At 39.5% G+C, this 14,416-nt stretch overlaps 1 protein-coding gene across 3 annotated transcripts in view; it reads left to right on the plus strand.

Annotated features, from left to right (window-relative positions):
• Positions 1-272: 272 nt before the first annotated feature.
• The window catches only part of Ppm1k (protein phosphatase, Mg2+/Mn2+ dependent 1K), a 33,621-nt gene continuing 19,477 nt past the window's right edge, over positions 273-14,416 (plus strand). The window contains exons 1-3 of one of the 3 annotated variants that reach the window (XM_087215838.1): positions 273-572; positions 819-976; positions 3,147-3,222. The gene's annotated coding sequence lies outside the window, so the exon portion shown is untranslated. The remainder of the gene's footprint in view (positions 573-818; positions 977-3,146; positions 3,223-14,416) is intronic. The other 2 variants (XM_004848056.3, XM_004848055.3) reach the window with 2 other exon arrangements.

Genomic DNA, 14,416 nt, shown 5'->3' on the forward strand with positions numbered 1-14,416 from the left:
CGATACCTTCAAGCTCTAAGCCCAGCAAAGTGCCCTTCTCGGTTTCCTAGCTGTCACAACCACTCCCAGGCCCAAAGCGACACGCCCCCTCCTCGCCGACTGGCAGGGTACCAGGTCCGATGGCCCCGCCCACCGCCTGGGCGCGCCCCCTCCTTGGCCTCAGCTCCTCAGAGCGAGGGCGGGACGCCGCCTCGAGCTGCCACTGGTCCAGGTTGACGTCGCCCCGCGCCATTCAGTTCCTGAGCTCCGAGTCAAATTGCAAAACTGGAGGCTCGTTCCTCTAGGGATCCGTGATTGGATGCCATCGAGGGTGGACACACCGCTTCGCCGAGCGCCGATTGGCCAGAACTGCAGTCAGTCAACAGGATCAGCCTTGCCTCATCTCCATCTACCCAGGAGCGTGTTTAAATTTTTCGAGAATTTCCTGGAGATGAGGCGGAGGCTGCTTTAGTTGCTTGCTGTGGAGATCGGAGTCAACGGGGAAGGCAGTCTTATTTACCGGCCAAGAGAACCCCCTCCCCGCCCTCCGATAGCTTAATTTAAAAATCCTGGGAATACAGCCACCACTAGAGGTAAGCGCCGGAGAGGGCAGTTCATTTACTTCTGTGGGCTGTGTGCGATGCTATTTATGGGCGACCTGGAATGAGAGTGAAGGGAGAAGACTTCCTGGGAAGGTGCTGGAGGAAGGTCGTTAGTTTCTCCAGCCTCTTGGGACCGCGCCCGGCCTTGAACCTGACTGCAGGCTGGAGGGCCGGGGGTGCCGAGCTGCGGGGGGGCTCTGGAAGCGAGGATGCTACAGGGTCTGTGTTGCTGCCCAGGAGAAGCACATGTGACAGAGCGGGATCCGAACGCCCAGAAGGAGGCTGGAGTCAGTGTCCGGAGGCGGATGGTGTGGGGGAATCCAGCCTTCTGCACTGCTGCGCGGGCGGGAAGGTGCTCTCCTGCCAAGTGTCACACGCGCCACTCATCTGTCACGGTCAGCAAACAGAGCCCGGGATCTCGACCTGTCCAGTGGAGAGCTTTTCTGGAGATCGGTAGAGAGAAGGATGCAGAGCTCGGGTTGGATTGGATCGGACGACTTGGGTTTTGCTTTGCCAGGAGAGAATTGAAAACCAAGGCCTAGTGGCTGAGGGTGCCAATCTTTGTAGCTGCGAATTCAGGAGAGATGACAAAAGAGGCGGCTCTGGGTGGAGACAGCCAGGGAAAACGAAATCTCTTAAGAGCCTCTGGCCTTTCCTAGCTTCAAACTGGAAATGTGTAGCAAGGCCTCGTTTTTGCTCCTTTTGCCAGGACAGAGGAAATAGTGAGGTTGTTGAGCAGTTTCAGAATGAGCTACTCAAGCGACAGATCAGAATGGTCTTGAGAACAGCCATGATTAGTGGTGTTCTAGTTCCGCTGCTACAGCAGGAAGGAGCGAAACGCGAGCAAGTGTGTTGAAGTGTACGGAAATTAAGAACAGATCCACCACTGTGTAATAAAATACCTTAGTTATAGTTTTAGGGTCATGAGTTCTAGCTAAGGATTTTTTTCTTGCAACTTAGTCACTTTCTGTTGATCATACAGGCACCTCCCTTCATTGGAATCTTAGATAAAAAGGAAGAGTGGGAGGTGCTGGTGATGTAATATAGAAGAAAGGAAAATTCTTCCCAGATACAAAGTTACAGGCTTGGAATGTGATCTGTGATTTGTGTCTTTAGTTTGAAAAGATATCTACAGAAAGAGTAATACTGCTCCAATGTTTTTTTTCTCTATTTGCACATCTAAACCTATGTTCACATCCTAAGGGGATGGAGTTTTGTTGTTGTTCATTGTTTTCTTTTTTCCCTAAGGTAGATTAGTAAATTTTCTTTCCTTCTAGCTATAAATAAGAAAAGATAAAGAAGGCTATAGGGTCCTGGAAGTCTGTTATTTTAGTTTATTGGAAAGCAGTGGTTTTTTACCCCCTAAAGGTCAGTAAAAAGAAAAAAAATATCTTGTTTTAAGAATATTAAACATTATCTGTGTTTCCATTGTGGAAAGATATTTGTCACTTTATAATAGAACAAATACAATTTTTAATACATTTTTAATAATAATTTTAAAATAATTTAAAATTTTAATTTTCATATTTTTTTCTAGAAGGATAAAATCTAAGCAGCTATCATAGTACTGATCTTTACAACTCCTGGGTGATTTTGTCATGTGCTTAATAAACTGCCCTTCTGACCTGGTTTCATCTCTCAAGAATACTTTATCTCAAATCCAAATCCTGTCAGAGGCAGCTTCTCCCTTTTCCAGAAATGAATACGGGCAGCTCTAAGGTGTTATACCACCAAGGGATGAGAAAGGGCAAGTAATATGAAAGAATAATAAAATTGGCATGGCAGTTTTGTAGTTGTATATATAGCTTTTCTTCACTTCTATTTCCTTTTACTTGTAAATCAAATATGTGCATAAAGTTACCATTGCTGAGCTGGGGGTGCAGCTTGTCAGTAGAACTCTTTCCTAGCATCTGCAATGCCCTGGATTCTAACTCCTGCACCACACACACAAAAGTTTAATAGAAGCCAAATGTACTTCTTACCCTTATTGATGGTTTTGACCTGAGATTTGCTCTTGGGATATGTGTTTTTCACAGATGGTCTTGTGTGGAGTACCACTGTCAGTTAGATTTTTATTTTTATTTTTTTTAAGAAATAGAATTGTTTACCTGGGGGCCAATCTTGTTCTCTAGTCACAATTCTATTTCAGTCTTAAAGTATCACACCGAGAGGGCCGGGGATTTAGCTCAGTGGTTCCACTGCCTGCTCCGCAAGTGCAAGGACCCGAGTTCAATCCCTGGTACCAAAAAAAAAAAAAAGTATCACACTGAGGAGGAAGATGGGGAAGGCTTAGTCAAACTAATTACTATGGAAACGATGGAAAAAGAAATATTTTCAGGAAGTTATGTGTTGACAATAGCTAGAATATATAAGATATTGTGTGTACTCACACATTTAACATATTTTTAAGAATTCATATGGTTAATTCATAAAGTAAATTGTGACCCATAGCTTTATAAGGGGAGATACTTTGGATTAAACCCAGGGCCTTGTGCATGCTAGGCAAGCACTCCACCACAGAGTCACACACCCCCAGCCCTTTCTAAAATTTTTATTTTGAAATAGTGTCTCCCTGAGTTGGCTGGAGAGGCCTTAATCTTGTGATCCAGTAGCCTCAGCCTCCAGAGAGGTGCAGTTACAGGTATGTACCATCACAAGTGGGAAGCCATGCATTTTTGTTTTAATGAGGAAATAAAAAGGAAAATAGTTTAATCTAAGTAGATGATTGTCTGTTTTTTTTCTTTTTGTATGTGACCATTAACATGTTTTAGATTGATTATGCAATATATTGTGTAGCTAGGAATGCAATAGTTCATCTTTACTTTCTTGCTTAGCATAATCTTTAGTTTATTTTTGCCAGTATGATATGTATGCCTTCTTGTTGTTTTGGTTTTTTTTGTACCGGGGATTGAACTTGGGACCTTTTGCTTTCGAGGCAGGTGGCACCGCTGAGCTAAATCCCTGGCCCATGTGTATGTGTTCTTATGGTTTTTGTTTCTTTAACTTTTGCTCTGACATACTTCTGTGTAATTCAGAGGGACTTCAAGTTGAACTCCTTCTTTTACTATTTTGGATGACTTGGCTTCCAAAGCTTGAATTGTTAAAATGGTTTCTAAAAATAAACTAGCCTTGATTTCCCATCAAAAGATTGATATAGTTCTCCCCTGCCTACTCAAAAAGATTGTCAAGTAACTGTTTTTTAGTTGGTAAATGATAAACTTATCCCAATTCATAATTGCTGAATGAAGAGAATTCTTAGGTGTCTGACAATCTGTATTCCACTCTTTGCTATAGAAAACATTGATTTTTTAAAAAGAGTTTTGAACTGGGAATGGTGGTGCATATCTAGAATCCCAGCAGTCTGGAAGGCTGGGGCAGGAGGATGACAAGTTGAAGATCAGCCTGGGCAATTTAGTGACTTAGTGAGACACTGCCTCAAAATTAAAAATAGAAAAGAAGCTGAGGATGTAGCTTAGCATGAATTTCCTGGATTCAATACCCAGTACAAAAAAAAAAAAAAAGAAGGGGGTTGTTGTTTTGCACATCTCAAATTCTACTCCCCTTGCCTGTTGTTCAGTGCATAGTTATTTCCGTGAGGCAGTTTATGAGGTCAGTTTCCAAGTCTGAAGCTGTGGAAGAGACATTTCTTGATGTGTAGGGTGTTTCTGTTTGTTTCTTTATTCTTGGCTTTCTGTGTGTGTGTGTGTGTGTGTGTGTGTGTGTGTGTGTGTGTATGTGTGTGTGTGTGTATGTGCTGGGGATTGAACTCAAGACCTTGTGCATGCTAAGCCTAGCTCTACCACTGAGCTATGCTCCCAGCCTTTGTGTTGGTTTAAAGTTGTTACTTAACAAAGGTTGCCTTTTAGTGGTTTCCCAAGGAATCTGGAAGGGATTAGTATAATTTAGTGTTATTGCAGATGGAGAAAGAGTTGAAACTCCTGAAAGAAAGTCTCTTGCTGGCCTAGTTGATATGATGCTCACCTAGCTTTGTAGTGTTGGTAAGTCAGCTGCATATCTGACTTACAGTTAACCTCTGACAATAATGTACCTTCAAGTAGATGTTTTTCTATAGCTATTTTATTGAATTTTTGAGAAAATTATGCAGGAAATATGTAAGAATGAGGCCAAGTTGATGATTGATTTCAATCTACATAGGCTTTAAGAAACTGACCAACTTGCCTTTTATTTTATTATTTTTTTAGTATATATATATTTATTAGTACATTTTAGGTATAAAATACATTTACATTTATTGTTGGGTGTTTGTACCAGAACATGATGCATCTTAGTTTTTATTTTTTCTCCCATTACCTGTGCACCCTTCACCCCCTCCACCCTTCCCTATCTACACAGAGTTTGATTCCATTTTTTTTTTCTCATAATTTTTTTCTTTCCCTTCTTCTCTTTCCCCTTTCCCTTCCACCATCCCCAAACCCTTGGACCTTTTCTTATTTCAAATTATCAGTTATTCATTTTAATCATTTTCATCCTTATTTACACTTTCAATTTCTCACATTAGAGAAACTATTTGGTATTTACACATGTGTGTCCTATTTATTTCACTTAAGAGTATGGCCTCAATATGCATTCATTTAGCTATAAATGTCTCTAGTTTCTCTTTCTTTATGGCTGAGAAGTACTCAATTTTATAAAAAAAAACCACATCTTCTTTATCCAATTTCCAGTTGATGGGCACTTGGGCTGTTTCCAAGCTTTAGCTATTACAAACTGTGCTGCTATAAACATAGGTGCACATATATCGCTGTGGTATGATTCTTTTAATTCTTTGGGGAAGATTCCCAGTAGGGGAATAGCTGGGTCAAATGGGACCTGTAGTCCTAGTTCTTTAAGGTATCACCATACTGACTTTCACAGTGGTTGCACCAATCTATATTCCCACCAACAATGGAGAAGTGTTCCTTTCTCTCCAAACCCCAGCCAGCATTTGTTATTGGTTGATTTCTTAATTAGCAGCCATTCTTTGTGGGGTGAGGTGGAATCTCAGTGTTGTTTTCATGTGCATCTCTCAAATGACCAGTGATGTTGAACATTTTTTCATATATTTACTTGCTGATTTTACTTCTTTGTCTGAGAAATGTCTGTTCATTTCAGATGCCCATTTTTGAATTGGGTCTTTGAATTTGAGAGGTCTGGATTCTTTTCAGTTCTTTATATATTCTTGATAGTAGACCTCTGTCTGAGCTACAGCTGCTAAATATTTCTTCCCACATTGTAGGTTGTCTCTTAGCTCTGTCGGTAGTTTCTCTTGCAGTGCAGAAGAATTTTAATATGATGAGATCCCAGTTGTTGATTCTTTGTGCTAGGTCCTGTGCTACTGAAGATTTGTCCATAAAGTCTTTTGCTATGCCAATGTCATCAACAGTTCTACCTAACTTATCTTCCAGCAAGTTTAGTGTTTCTGTCTTAATATTTAGATCTTTAATCCACTTCGATGTTAGTTTAGTGTGCAGTGATAGGTATGGGTCTAGTTTTAATTTCTGACAGGTTGAAATCTAGTTTTTCCAACACCATTTATTAAATAGGCTATCTTTCCTTCAATGAGGATGGTTGGCTCCTTTGTCAAAGATGAAGTGACTGAGTATGTCTGGAGTTGTTTCTGCATCTTCTAATCTATTCCACTGATCCTTGGGTCTGTTTCTTTGCCAGTACCATGCTGTTTTTATCACAGTAGCTTTGTAGTATAGTTTCAAGTTGGGGATTGTGATGCCCCCAGCCATATCTCTGTTGCCTAGAATTACTTTTGCTATTCTAGGTTTCTTCTGTTTCCAGATGAATTTTTGGATTGTTTTCTCTAGTTCTGTGAAGTATACTGTTGGAATTTCAATTGGCATTGCATTGAATCTATAAAGTAGTTTTGGAAGTATGGCCATTTTCACTATATTGGTTCTTCCTAACAAGGAACAAGGGATATCTTTCCATTTTCTTATATCCTCTTCAATCTCCTTCTTCAGAGTGTTGTAGTTTTCAGTGTAGAGGTCTTTTGCTTCCTTTGTTAGGTTGATTCCTAGATAATTCATTTTTTTAGATGCTATTGTAAAAGGAATTATTTCCAAATTTCTCTCTCAATGGGTCTGCTATTTGCATATAAAAAAGGCTATTGTTTTTTTGAGTGTTAACCTGGTATCCAGCTACTCTACTGAATCTATCAATTAGGTCAAGAAGACTTTTGACTGAGTTTTTTGGGTCTTCTATGTAAAGTATCATATCATCAGCAAATAATGACAGTTTCATTTCGTCCTTTCCTATCTTTATTCCTTTTATTTCTTTCTCTTGTCTAATTGCTATGGCTAATGTTTCCAGAACAATATTGAACAGGAGTGGTAATAGTGGGCATCCTTATCTTGTTCCCAATTTTAGTGTGAAAGTTTTAAGTTTTTGACCATTTAGTATGATGTTGGCTGTTGGTTTTTCATAGATAGCCTTAATCAGGTTGAGCGAAAGACCTCCTATTCCAATTTTCTGTAGTGTTTTTATCATGAATGGGTGTTGGATTTTGTCAAATGCTTTTTCTGCATCTACTGAGATGATCATGTGGTTTTTGTCCTTGACTCTGTTAATATAGTGTATTACATTTATTGATTTATGGATATTGAACCATCCTTGCATCCCTGGGATAAATCCGACTTGGTCAGGGTGTATGATCTTCTTGATGACACTCTGCATTCTGTTTGCCAGTATCTTGTTGAGGATTTTTGCATCTATGTTCATTAGAGAGATCGGTCTGTAGTTCTCTTTTTGGGTTGGGTCTTTCCCTGGTTTTGGAATCAAAGTAACACTTGGTTGTAGGAATGAATTTGGAAGCCTTGCTTCCCTTTCAATTTCCTTGATGAGTTTAAAGGTAATGGTGATAGTTCATCTTTAAATATCTTGTAGAATTCAGCAGTGAAGCCATCAGGACCTGGGCTTTTCTTTGTTGGTAAGTGTTTTATTACATTTTCAATTTCACTCATTGTAATTGGGGTGTTTAGAATTTCTATATCTTTTTCATTTAATTTTGGCAATTCATATGTATCTAGGAATCTGCCCATTTCTTCTGTGTTTTCCATTTTATTAGAGTACAGGTTCTCAAAGTAGGTATTGATGATTCTCTGGATTTCTGCTGGATTTGTTGTGGCTTCGCCTTTTTCATTCTTAATTGCATGTATTTGTGACTTTTCTTTTCTTTTTTTGATAAGGTTGGCTAAAGTTTTATTGATTTTATTTACTCTTTCAAAAAATCAACTCTTTGATTCATTGATTTTTTGTATTGTTCTCTTAGTCTCCATTGCATTGATTTCTGCTCGGATCTTTATAATTTCCTTTCTTGTACAAGCTTTGGGTTTGTTATGCTCTTCTTTTTCTAGGAGCTTGAGATTCTGCATTAAGTTATTTAACTGAGTTCTCTCTGTTGTCCTAATATGGGCATTCACTGCTATGAATTTCCCGCACAGAACTGCTTTCATTGTGTTCCACAGATTCCTATATGTTGTGCTGGCATTTTGATTTACTTGTAGAAACTGTCTGATTTCTTCTTCAATTTCCTCTGTCACCCATTGGTTATTCAGGAGGGTGTTGTTCAATTTCCATGTGTTTGTGGGTGTTTTGCAGTTTCTTATGTTATTGATCTCCAATTGTATTGCACTATGGTCTGATAATATACAGGTGATAACTTCTATTCTTTTACATTTACTTAGATATGTCCTGTGAGCTAGCATGTGATCTATTTTGGAGAATGACCCATGTGCAGCTGAAAAGAATGTGTATTCTGATTTTGTGGGGTGAAACACTCTGTAAACATCTTTTAAGTCCATTTGTTCAATAGCTTTGTTTGGTTCTAGAATTTCATTGTTAATTTTTTTCCTAGTTGATCTGTCTATTTGTGATAGAGGGGTGTTGAGGTCCCCCACTACAATTGTATTAGTGCTTATTTGGTTTTTCATGTCCATTAATATTTGTCTTGTATAGTTGGGGGCATTTGTATTTGGTGCATATATATTTAGGATTGTCATCTCTTCCTCTTGGATTGTTCCTTTCACAAGGATGTAGTGACCATCTTTGTCTCTCTTAATTAGTTTTGGTTTGAAATCTACTTTGTCTGCAAATAAGATCGCTATGCCTGCTTTCTTCTGGATTCCTGTTGCATGGAGAACTCTTTTCCATCCTTTTACTTTCAGTCTATGGATTTCCTTTTGAGTTAGGTGTGTTTTTTGTATACAGCATATTATTGGGTTTTGCTTCTTAATCCATTCTGCCAGTCTATTTCTTTTGATTGGTGAATTGAGGCCATTAACATTGATAGTTATAATTGATAGATATTGACTCATCCTTGTCATGATGTTTTACTGTTGTTGGCTCTTTTCTTATTTTTCCCCCTTTTGCTTTAGTGTCTTACCTTGCGTGGTGCCTTCTCTCTGCTGGGCCTCATGGAGTTGTGACCTTCATTGTCTTTTTCTAGGATATTGCTTAAAATTGTTTGGAATGCTGGTTTGGTTTTCATGAAATTTCTCAGGTGTTCTTTGTCGTGGAAGTACCTAATTTCCCCATCGATTTTGAAAGATAATTTTGTTGGATACAACAGTCTATGTTGGAAGTTTTTTTCTTTTAGGGCTTGAAATACTTCACTCCAGGCTCTCCTTGATTTGAGGGTTTGTGTTGAGAAATCTGCCGTGATTCTGATGGGCTTTCCTTTGTAGGTGATTTTTTTCTTTTTTCTAACTGCCTGTAGAATTTTGTTCTTCTGTTGGGTTTCTGGGATCTTGACTATTATATATCTAGGTGTAGATTTATTTTGGTCATGGCTGGATAGAGTTCTATATGCCTCACTTATCTGTACTTCCAACTCTCTACCTCTGTCTGGGAAGTTATTTACTATTATTTCTATGAACAGTTTTTTTATGTCCATTGTACTTTCTCCTGTTTTTTCATGGACTCCTACGAGTCTTATGTTATTCTTCTTTGAATCATCAAGCAGCTGTTGGATTGATTTCTCATGGTCCCTTACTATCTTTAAGAAATCTCTGTTTTCATGGTCCTTAACCGTAAACCTGTCTTCTCTATCTGATATTCTGTCTTCAGATTCTCTTAGTCTGCTCTGCATGCTTTCAATGGAGTTTTTAATCTCCTGAATATCTGTTTGAATCTGTTTCATGGATTCCATTTCTTTCTTATGTTGGGCGATCATGTTTTCCATTTCTTTCTTATGCTGGGCATTCATGGCTTCCAGCATGTTTCTGATCTCATCTATTTTCTTATCTGTTTCTGTTCTAGAGCTTCTAAGCATGTCTTTCACTCTGCTCACCATGTCTGTATTTATCTGGGAAATTATTTCTGTTTTGAAATTTTCTAGAGCCTCATGCATCTGCTTTGTTACTTCCTGTGCTATCAGTTCAGGGTGTCTAAGTGGTTGCTTATCAGAGTTTTCCACCTCATTTCTCCCAGAATTTCCTTTTTGTGGCATGGAAGCCTGCATTTGTGCCTTGCTTAAGTGTCTTCTCATTTTTGTTGTTGGTACTGTACTTGGTTTAATTCCTGGGTTGATATTTCAAGATTGCTTAATGTAGGTGTCTTTGTTGCTTGTGTTTAAAACCCTTGTGGAATGATTGCTTTTCAGAGGTGTCTTCTAGATATGGCGTGTGTTTGGGTTTTGAGACTCTAATGACTCTGGAGCTATTATATTTTTCTTATACCAGGAAGGAAAACTAATTAGATCAATCACAACATGTTAGCCCAAATGATATAGTCAGCAATACCATAGCATCAAGCACAGCTTAGAAAATGACAATTTGTCGTGGTTATTAATCTATCACTTTTAACTATGTGAGTTAAATTAAAAACCAAGGACCAACCCAACGTAAGTTTATAATGAATAAATTCTTCAATATAGCATCTTTCCCCTTTGGGGTGGGGAGCTAAAAGGAGTTGGGGAGGGAGGGACAGGTAGAAAGAACAGGTAAGATTAGCGGTGAGGCTAGAAGACACAGAAAGATCACACAAACTCTAAGAAGTTGGTAAAGGCAAAAGAAAATGGCAGAATGAGAGAACAAAGATGTGAATAGAATCACCTAACAGCAACAGGCAAGCTAGATACCAAATTTACTTTCCTGTAAACCTAATGATAATCAAGAGAAGGTAAAAGAGAAGAAACAACAGTAAGGGAGAAATCCGAATTCAGTGCAGAAAGGAACAAATGGGGAGACGAGGGGCAATGTGGGACAGTGAGAGAATGAGGGAGAGAGAAAGAAAAGATAAAAGAAAGAAAAGAAAAGGAAAACTTTGAAGAGTAGAAAAAAAGTAAAAATTAAGAATTAAAAATAAGAAAAAATTTTTTTTCCTTTTTTGCAAATAGCAATAGAAATTATGGGCCTCCTTCAGGGTATGTCTCTGTTGTCACAGTAGGCAACATAGGAATCCCTGTGCATATACAAGTCAATGAGTCTCAGCAAGCCAGCAGCAGACCAAGTACAGTGGTCTGGTGTGCCTTTATTGCAGAGATTCTCTTTACTTTTCTCCTGAGCTTCAGTTTTCATTGAGGGGCCTCAGAAGGCCTCTTTCTGTTACTAACTTCTGCTCTATCTTGTGGCAATCAGGACAAGGGTCTTTATAATCTCCTGTGCCTCTGTAGTGTGGGATCAGGTAGCAGAAAAGCCAGAAGGGGGCGGGGGGGGGGGCGGGACGGGACTGAGCGTTGGAGGCGCCCGCGCGGCTAAGCAGACGTCACCGTGCCGTGCCGTGGGCGTGGCCCGGGACGGCTGCCTCAGGAGCTTCAAGCTGCTTGTCTTGTCTTACCCGGCCGGTCGCCACATCTTTGAGAGCGTCGGGTGGGGGTGGGGCTGCCCTTTTATTTTATTCTTAAATAATGTTTCCAGTGAATATATGTACTCTGATGAGAATGCAGTTGCATTTTATCATTTTAAAAAATTGGGAGGGTTATAAGTAAGAGGAAAAAAGGACAAGAATATCCTAAGAGAGTTGCAGAAAAACCTTGATATTCATTTGATTGTAATTCTACAACTGTTCTTTAGGTACAGGACTGCCAAGTAGGCCGAGGCTAAATATGGCATGGATGGCTTCACACTGAAGCCAAAAAACCAGTACTTCACATAACATTGGTGCATTCTTCTTGTGTGTATGTGTGTTTTTTGTTTTTTTTGGCACCGGGGATCAAACTCGGGTCCTTGAGCTTTCGCAGCAGGCAGCGTAACCGCTGAGCTAAAGCCCCGGCCCTTGTGTATGTTTTTAATAGATGCTTTTATTGATAAAGTTTTATTTTTTTTTCTATATGGTATAAATCTGCTTTGGGAATTATCTCTATTAATAATTAGTACTTCTACTATTTACTAGATTGCATGATAGTTTGAAATTTCTCCATGAGTTGTCACCTATATTGTTATTGCTGGTGAATAAAATGTGACCTCTGAATTATTGTTTTCGGTTGCTTTAACAAAGTTTGTCAGTCTGGGTAACTTCATAAAGAAAAGGCTCAAGGACACTGCACTGGCATCAGCTCTGGTAGGACCCTGTGGCAGATGACATCATCATGGCAGGAGAACTTTCCTAGAGGGAGAGATCACATGGCCAGAGGATCACATGGCCAAGAATTATGTCGGGGGTCAGGCTCAGGCTTTCCTAACATTTTTCTGTGGTGAGAACTAAATCAAATCCCAAGAGAACTCCCTTAACCACGTCTGGTGGGGTACCCACTAATCTATGAAATCCCTATTGCCCCCCCTTTTAAGGATTCTACCACTTCAATACTGCCACACTGGGGACCACCTACTAACACAGGAACTTTTGTGGGGCAAACTCCATCCAACCCACAGTAACCTTTAATCAGAAGCAAAGGATCAAACACTTCTTTCGATAGTGGAATCTGTAACTTCTCTTTGATAACCAGAGATACTGTGTCTCTCTCCTTTCCTCAATAGGTCATAAAAAGAAGCAAATTGCAGTGTTTATTGCACAATCTTAGCCAAAATGCCAAGAAGGGATGATTTTCTACATCTTTTGTGATTCATTAATGGATTTGTGGCCATCTTTATCTTAAATTCTGTGAAGGCAGGACTCAAATATTATACATTGCTTTAAAAATCTGTATGAGTTTTCTAGAAGAACAGGGACATTAGAATATATAACTATAAGAGGGGATTTATTAGATTGGCTTACATGATCAGAGGCCAGATAGTCCCACAATGGCCATCTGCAGACTGGATAGCTGGGGTAGCCAAGAGCTGCTCAGTCCAAGGAGCTGGAGCCTCAGAATCAGAGGGGCCAAGAATACAGTCCCAGTCTGAGACTGAAGTGCTGCAAGCCCCCAGAGAGTCAGTGATATGACGAAGAATTGGAGTCTGAGGTCAGCTGACCATGGCAGCAGCTCAAGAAGAATGGGATTGGACATGTGTGAGAGGTCTCTCTTCATCTGCTTTTTGTTCCGGGGGCCCCCAGCCTTTTGAATGGTACCTCCTACATTCAGAGCAGGTCTTCCTCCTTCAGTTCACGGATCCACATGCCAATCCTCTCAGGAAACTCTTCACAGACACATCCAGAGGTCAAGTTACCATTTTCTGGGCATTTCTCAGTCCGGTCAAGTTGACAACCACGTTAATCATCACAATATCAAAGGGTATCCTTTGGAATCTCATTCATTTTTTTAACTGTTTCACCCTCCATACTCAGCTGACCTGATTTCCAAAAATTTACTTGCAAGTGATTACTTGAAATCTGTAATTTATTTTCACATAGGTGCACTCCAGCTGGTGTGTGTGTGTGTGTGTGTGTGTGTGTGTGCGCGCATGCATGTGTGTGTGTGCCTTTTGACTGAAAGAGTTTTTTCCAAGCTCATTTTTGTTTATTGTGAATTCATTTGAGAATAATATAACACCCAAGTCTGGCCCCTCTACCAGCATTATGAAATCTTAACATTATGCCATCCTTTCCAGTTAATTTTTAACTTTCAACCTAACGACTGGTGATGTATGTAGTTCAGTGGTAGAGTGTTTGGCAAGCATGCATGACACTCTGAGTTTGGTCTACAGCACTGTAAAATGTATAAGTAATCAAAGTAAAAGAAGGAAAAAAAAGAAAGATTACTATGGAGATGCATTTCTGCTTAGAACATTTATATTGGAAAATGACCGGAGACAGCCTTCCTTCAGGGCTGTCAGAATTCCCCCTGGTAATACCCTGTAATGCCAAGACAGGCTTTAACTGTGCACTTAAGTAGGTGTGCACAGTAATAGTTCCAAGGAAATGCAGTCTCAAGCTATTATTATAAGCAGTCTATTACGTAGTTGTTTTTTCTCTTATTTCTCTCTCTTAGGAGACGTTGCTGTTTTTAATATTTGCCCTTTTCTTTGGAACAATAGAATTAAAGAAGGGGAAAATGTTACTTGCATATGTGTTCCTGCTACTCAAAAGTGTGACCTGCTAGCTTTGTTATCACCAGGGAGCTGGTTAGAAAAGCAGAATCCCCAGGCCCACCTCGTACCCCATCTCATATCAATTGAATCAAAATAAATAAGTAATAAAGAAAAGCTATTTCATTTATCAAGACCCTGGAGTGATTGCAGGTTAAAGTTTGAGAGGCACTTTAAGTATGTTCTACCTTCATGCGTACTATCACATTTTTATAGAATTTAAATAGTGTAAATTGGGTAGGTAAGTAGAGTCACTTCTAATTCACTATTCTTAGAAGTAGTCTGTTGAGTGTGCCTACCCAATACATAACATAAATATATATTTTTCTGGCAGATTCTTTGTGGCTTTCATTTTTTGTAATGTCTGATAATTTACTAATTATATTCAGAATTATTGACTGAGCCTCTCTCTCTCTCTCTCTT

This window comes from Heterocephalus glaber, unplaced genomic scaffold (assembly GCF_053883595.1).
Source record: "Heterocephalus glaber isolate CG9 unplaced genomic scaffold, H.glaber_assembly_v1.0 deba00001454, whole genome shotgun sequence".
NCBI classification, from domain to species: domain Eukaryota; kingdom Metazoa; phylum Chordata; class Mammalia; order Rodentia; family Bathyergidae; genus Heterocephalus; species Heterocephalus glaber.